Here is a 7,129-nt window from a genome sequence, read left to right on the forward strand (position 1 = left end):
TGTTTTGCATATAGGGTTATCATTACCACCTTTCTAAATTCCATATATATGTGTTAGTATGCTGTAATGTTCTTTATCTTTCTGGCTTACTTCACTCTGTATAAGGGGCTCCAGTGTCATCCATCTCATTAGGACTGGTTCAAATGAATTCTTTTTAATGGCTGAGTAATATTCCATGGTGTATATGTACCACAGCTTCCTTATCCATTCATCTGCTGATGGGCATCTAGGTTGCTTCCATGTCCTGGCTATTACAAACAGTGCTGCGATGAACATTGGGGTGCACGTGTCTCTTTCAGATCTGGTTTCCTCAGTGTGTATGCCCAGAAGTGGGATTGCTGGGTCATATGGCAGTTCTATTTCCAGTTTTTTAAGAAATCTCCACACTGTTTTCCATAGCGGCTGTACTAGTTTGCATTCCCACCAACAGTGTAAGAGGGTTCCCTTTTCTCCACACCCTCTCCAGCATTTATTGCTTGTAGACTTTTGGATAGCAGCCATCCTGACTGGCATGTAATAGTACCTCATTGTGGTTTTGATTTGCATTTCTCTGATAATGAGTGAAGTTGAGCATCTTTTCATGTGTTTGTTAGCCATCTGTATGTCTTCTTTGGAGAAATGTCTGTTTAGTTCTTTGGCCCATTTTTTGATTGGGTCATTTATTTTTCTGGAATTGAGCTGCAGGAGTTGCTTGTATATTTTTGAGATTAATCCTTTGTCTGTTTCTTCATTTGCTATTATTTTCTCCCAATCTGAGGGTTGTCTTTTCACCTTACTTATAGTTTCCTTTGTAGTGCAAAAGCTTTTAAGTTTCATTAGGTCCCATTTGTTTAGTTTTGCTTTTATTTCCAATATTCTGGGAGGTGGGTCATAGAGGATCTTGCTGTGATTTATGTCGGAGAGTGTTTTGCCTATATTCTCCTCTAGGAGTTTTATAGTTTCTGGTCTTACATTTAGATCTTTAATCCATTTTGAGTTTATTTTTGTGTATGGTGTTAGAAAGTGTTCTAGTTTCATTCTTTTACAAGTGGTTGACCAGTTTTCCCACAGAGGTTGTTAAAGAGGTTGTCTTTTTTCCATTGTATATCCTTGCCTCCTTTGTCAAAGATAAGGTTTCCATAGGTTCGTGGATTTATCTCTGGGCTTTCTATTCTGTTCCATTGATCTATATTTCTGTCTTTGTGCCAGTACCATACTGTCTTGATGACTGTGGCTTTGTAGTAGAGTCTGAAGTCAGGCAGGTTGATTCCTCCAGTTCCATTCTTCTTTCTCAAGATTACTTTGGCTATTCGAGGTTTTTTGTATTTCCATACAAATTGTGAAATTATTTGTTCTAGTTCTGTGAAGAATACCGTTGGTAGCTTGATAGAGATCACATTGAGTCTATAGATTGCTTTGGGTAGAATAGCCATTTTGACAATATTGATTCTTCCAATCCATTAACACGGTATGTTTCTCCATCTGTTTGTGTCCTCTTTGATTTCTTTCATCAGTGTTTTATAGTTTTCTATGTATAGGTCTTTTGTTTCTTTAGGTAGATATACTCCTAAGTATTTTATTCTTTTTGTTGCAATGGTGAATGGTATTGTTTCCTTAATTTCTCTTTCTGTTTTTTCATTGTTAGTATATAGGAATGCAAGGGATTTCTGTGTGTTAATTTTATATCCTGCAACTTTACTATATTCATTGATTAGCTCTAGTAATTTTCTGGTAGAGTCTTTAGGGTTTTCTATGTAGAGGATCATGTCATCTGCAAACAGTGAGAGTTTCACTTCTTCTTTTCCTATCTGGATTCCTTTTACTTCTTTTTCTGCTCTGATTGCTGTGGCCAAAACTTCCAACACTATGTTGAATAGTAGTGGTGAGAGTGGGCACCCTTGTCTTGTTCCTGATTTCAGGGGACATGCTTTCAATTTTTCACCATTGAGGGTGATGCTTGCTGTGGGTTTGTCATATATAGCTTTTATTATGTTGAGGTATGTTCCTTCTATTCCTGCTTTCTGGAGAGTTTTAATCATAAATGAGTGTTGAATTTTGTCAAAGGCTTTCTCTGCATCTATTGAGATAATCATATGGTTTTTATCTTTCAATTTGTTAATGTGGTGTATTACATTGATTGATTTGCGGATATTAAAGAATCCTTGCATTCCTGGGATAAAGCCCACTTGGTCATGGTGTATGATTTTTTTAATATGTTGTTGGATTCTGTTTGATAGAATTTTGTTAAGGATTTTTGCATCTATGTTCATCAGTGATATTGGCCTGTAGTTTTCTTTTTTTGTGGCATCTTTGGTTTTGGAATTAGGGTGATAGTGGCCTCATAGAATGAGTTTGGAAGCTTACCTTCATCTGCAATTTTCTGGAAGAGTTTGAGTAAGATAGGTGTTAGCTCTTCTCTAAATTTTTGGTAGAATTCAGCTGTGAAGCCATCTGGTCCTGGGCTTTTGTTTGCTGGAAGATTTTTGATTACAGTTTCGATTTCCTTGCTTGTGATGGGTCTGTTAAGATCTTCTATTTCTTCCTGGTTCAGTTTTGGAAAGTTATACTTTTCTAAGAATTTGTCCATTTCATCCAAGTTGTCCATTTTATTGGCATAGAGCTGCTGGTAGTAGTCTCTTATGATCCTTTGTATTTCAGTGTTGTCTGTTGTGATCTCTCCATTTTCATTTCTAATTTTGTTAATTTGGTTCTTCTCTCTTTGTTTCTTAATGAGTCTTGCTAATGGTTTGTCAATTTTGTTTATTTTTTCAAAAAACCAGCTTTTAGCTTTGTTGATTTTTGCTATGGTCTCTTTAGTTTCTTTTGCATTTATTTCTGCCCTGATTTTTAAGATTTCTTTCCTTCTGCTAACCCTGGGGTTCTTCATTTCTTCCTTCTCTAATTGCTTTAGGTGTGGAGTTAGGTTATTTATTTGGCTTTTTTCTTGTTTCTTGATGTAAGCCTGTAATGCTATGAACCTTCCCCTTAGCACTGCTTTTACAGTGTCCCCTAGGTTTTGGGTTGTTGTGTTTTCATTTTCATTCATTTCTATACATATTTTGATTTCTTTTTTGATTTCTTCTATGATTTGTTGGTTATTCAGACGCGTGTTATTTAGCCTTCATATGTTTGAATTTTTAACAATTTTTTTCCTGTAATTGAGATCAAATCTTACTGCACTGTGGTCAGAAAAGATGACTGGAATGATTTCAATTTTTTTGAATTTTCCAAGACCAGATTTATGGCCCAGGATGTGATCTATTCTGGAGAAGGTTCCCTGTGCACTTGAGAAAAAGGTCAAGTTGATTGTTTTGGGGTGAAATGTCCTATAGATATCAATTAGGTCTAGCTGGTCCATTGTGTCATTTAAGGTTTGTGTTTCCTTGGTAATTTTCTGTTTAGTTGATCTATCCATAGTTGTGAGTGGGGTATTAAAGTCTCCCACTATTATTGTGTTACTATTAATTTCCTCTTTCATACTCGTTAGTGTTTGCCGTACATATTGCAGTGCTCCTATGTTGGGTGCATATATATTTATAATTGTTATATCTTCTTCTTGGATTGATCCTTTGATCATTATGTAGTGTCCTTCTTTGTCTCTTTTCACATCCTTTATTTGAAAGTCTCTTTTATCTGATATGAGTATTGCGACTCCTGCTTTCTTTTGGTCTCCATCTGCATGAAATATTTTTTTCCAGCCCTTCACTTTTAGTCTGTATGTGTCTCTTGTTTTGAGGTGGGTCTCTTGTAGACAGCATATATAGGGGTCTTGTTTTTGTATCCGTTCAGCCAGTCTTTGTCTTTTGGTTGGGGCATTCAACCCATTTACATTTAGGGTAATTATTGATAGGTGTGGTCCCGTTGCCATTTACTTGGTTGTTTTGGGTTCACGTTTATACAACCTTTCTGCATTTCCTGTCTAGAGAAGATCCTTTAGCATTTGTTGAAGAGCTGGTTTGGTGGTGCTGAATTCTCTCAGCTTTTGCTTATCTGTACAAACACGGTCTTAATGACCCAGATAATCAAATGTTGTAGTCATTCACCTGCAACCAGACATCTAGGAATTTGAAATCAAGTGGGCTTTAGCAAGCATTACTAAGAACAAAGCTAGTAAGGGAAGTGAAATTCCAGGCAAGTTATTTCAAATCCTAAAAGATGATGCTGTGAAAGTGCTGCACTCAATATGCCAGCAAAGTTGGAAAACTCAGCAGTGGTCACAGGACTGGAAAAAGTCAGTTTTAACTCCAATACCAAAGAAAGGCAACACAAAAAATGTACAGACTACCGTATAATTGTGCTCATTTCACATGCTAGCAAGGTAATGCTCAAAATCCTTCCAACTAGTATGTGAACTGAGAACTTCCAGATATACAAACTGCAGAGAAAAGGCAGTTAGAAAAGGCAGAGGAACAAGAGATCAAATACCAGACCACCTTACCTGCATCCTGAGAACCCTGTATGCAGGTCAAAAACTACAGTTAGAACCTTACATGGAACAAGGGACTGGTTCAAAATTGGGAAAGGAGTATATCAGGGCTGTATATTCTCACCCTGCTTATTTAACTTATATGCAGAGTACATCATGGAAAATGCCAGGCTGGATGAGTCATGAGCTGGAATCAAGATTGCCAGGGAAATATCAACAACCTCAGATATGCAGATGATACCATTCTAATGGCAGAAAGCAAAGAGGAATTAAAGAGCCTCTTGATGAATGTGAAAGAGGAGAGTGAAAAAGCGGGCTTAAAACTCAACATTCAAAAAATCAAGATCATGGCATTTGGTCTCATCACTTCATAGCAAATAGATGGGGAAAAAATGGAAATAGTGACAGATTATATTTCCTTTGGCTCCAAAATCACTGTGGATAGTGACTGTAATCACAAAATTAAAAGACACTTGCTCCTTGGGAGAAAAGCTATGACCAACCTAGACAGCGTATTAAAAAGCAGAGACATCACTTTGCCGACAAAGATTTGTATAGTCAAAGCTATGGTTTTTCCAATAATCATATACTGATGTGAGAAATGGACCATAAAGAAGGCTGAGTGCTGAAGAATTGATTCTTTCAAACTGTGGTGCTGGAGAAGACTTGAGAGTGCCTTAGACAGCAAGATCAAACCATTCAACCCTAAAAGAAATCAACCCTGAATAGTCATTGACTTGTGCTGAAGCTCTAATACTTAGGCCACCTCATAAGAAGAGGTGACTCATTGGAAAAGTCCCTGATGCTGGGAAAGATTGAGGGCAGGAAGAAAAGGGCAACAGAGGATGAGATGTTTGGATGACATCACAGACTCAAGGGATTTGAGTTTGAGCAAATTCCAGGAGATGGGGAAAGAGTGGGAAGCCTCATGTGTTGCAGTCCATGCAGTTGCAGAGTCTTATATCACTTAGTGACTGAACCACCACAATAGTCCAATAAAAATTAAATTTAAAAAAGTATATTCCTGGCAAACTAGATAGTTTTGAATATGAAATATTCAAATATGCTTTTTTTTTTTTTTTTAACATGAACCTTCTGAAACCTTGTTTTAACTCTCATAAGTGACTTTGGACTCTAAAATCTTACCACTAGATATACCCTTTACATATGTGGGTATAGAAATAAGTAATGTAAAAAATGGGTTGCCATAGACTATCAGTTAAGAAGAGGCAGCCTGTTGAAAAAGTTCTCACATGAGAAACAAGAGACTTCAGGAAAGAGGCTTTGGCTTACAAAGTTAAATGTTGTTTAGGTTTCTAGGATGGTTTTGTCTGTGTGTGTGTGTGTTTATGTGCACTCTGTCATGTCTCTTTGTGACCCCACGTAATGTAGTCTGCCAGGCTCTTCTGTCCATGGCATTTTCCAGGCCAGAATTATGAAGTTGGTTGCCATCTTGTCCCCCAGGGTATCTTCCCAACTCAGTGATCAAACCCATGTGTCTTGCACCCCCGGCATTGGCAGGTGGATTCTTTACTACTGGCACCACCCCAGAAAGCCCCTAGGATGGTTAGAATTAATCTTCCCCTAGGTGATCTTCCCCTGTGGTTCAGCTGGTAAAAAATCTGCCTGCAATGCAGGAGACCTGGGTTCAATCCCTGGGTTGGGAAGATCCCCTGGAGAAGGGAAAGGCTACCCACTCCAATATTCTGGCCTGGAGAATTCTAAGGACTGTATAGTCAGTCCACTGTGTTGCAAAGAGTCAGACACGACTGAACGACTTGCAGGTGACCTGTTGCTTTTCCTCGCATACATACAGGCTGTTACTAGCTATTAGAAAATTACTTTAAAATGTCCCATGTACTGTCTCATCAAATATTGTATATGTTCTTTCTCATTTATCCTACTTGGGCTCCAATTATAATATGTTCTTTATTTTTTAGTATGTCCTATGTGTTTCATATGTTCTTTAATCTTTACATTATTGTTTTTCTTTGTTCTTTAGTTTAGTTATATTCTAACCAATATAATTATATTGGTTACAATTATATAATTATAATAAGTTGGCTTAAAACTCAACATTCAGAAAACTATGATCATGGCATCTGTACCCATCACTTCATGGCAAATAGATGGGGAAACAGTGACAGAATTTATTTTCTTGGGCTTCAAAATCACTGCAGATGGTGACTGCAGCCATGAAATTAAAAGATGCTTGCTCCTTGAAAGAAAAGTTATGACCAACTTAGACAGCATATTAAAAAGCGGAGATGTTACTTTGCCAACAAAGATCCATCCAGTCAAAGCTATGGCTTTTCCAGTAGTCACGTATGCATGTGAGAGTTGGACTATAAAGAAAGCTGACTGCTGAAGAATTGATACTTTTGAACTGTGGTGTTAGAGAAGACTCTTGAGAGTCCCTTGGACTGAAAGGCCATCCAGCCAGTCCATCCTAAAGATCAGTCCTGAGTGCTTATTGGAAGGGCTGATGCTGAAGCTGAAATTCCAATACTTTGGCCACCTGATGCAAAGAACTGACTCATTTGAAAAGACCCTGATGCTGGAAAAGAATGAAGGCAGGAGGAGAAGGGGGCTACAGAGAATGAGATGTTTGGGTGGCATCACCAACTCAATGGACATGAGTTTGAATAAACTCCAGGAGTTGGCAATGGACAGGGAGGCCTGGAGTGCTGCAGTTCATGGGGTTTCAAAGAGTCAGACACGACT

The sequence above is a fragment of the Dama dama genome, chromosome 12 (assembly GCF_033118175.1).
Source record: "Dama dama isolate Ldn47 chromosome 12, ASM3311817v1, whole genome shotgun sequence".
In the NCBI taxonomy this organism is placed as follows: domain Eukaryota; kingdom Metazoa; phylum Chordata; class Mammalia; order Artiodactyla; family Cervidae; genus Dama; species Dama dama.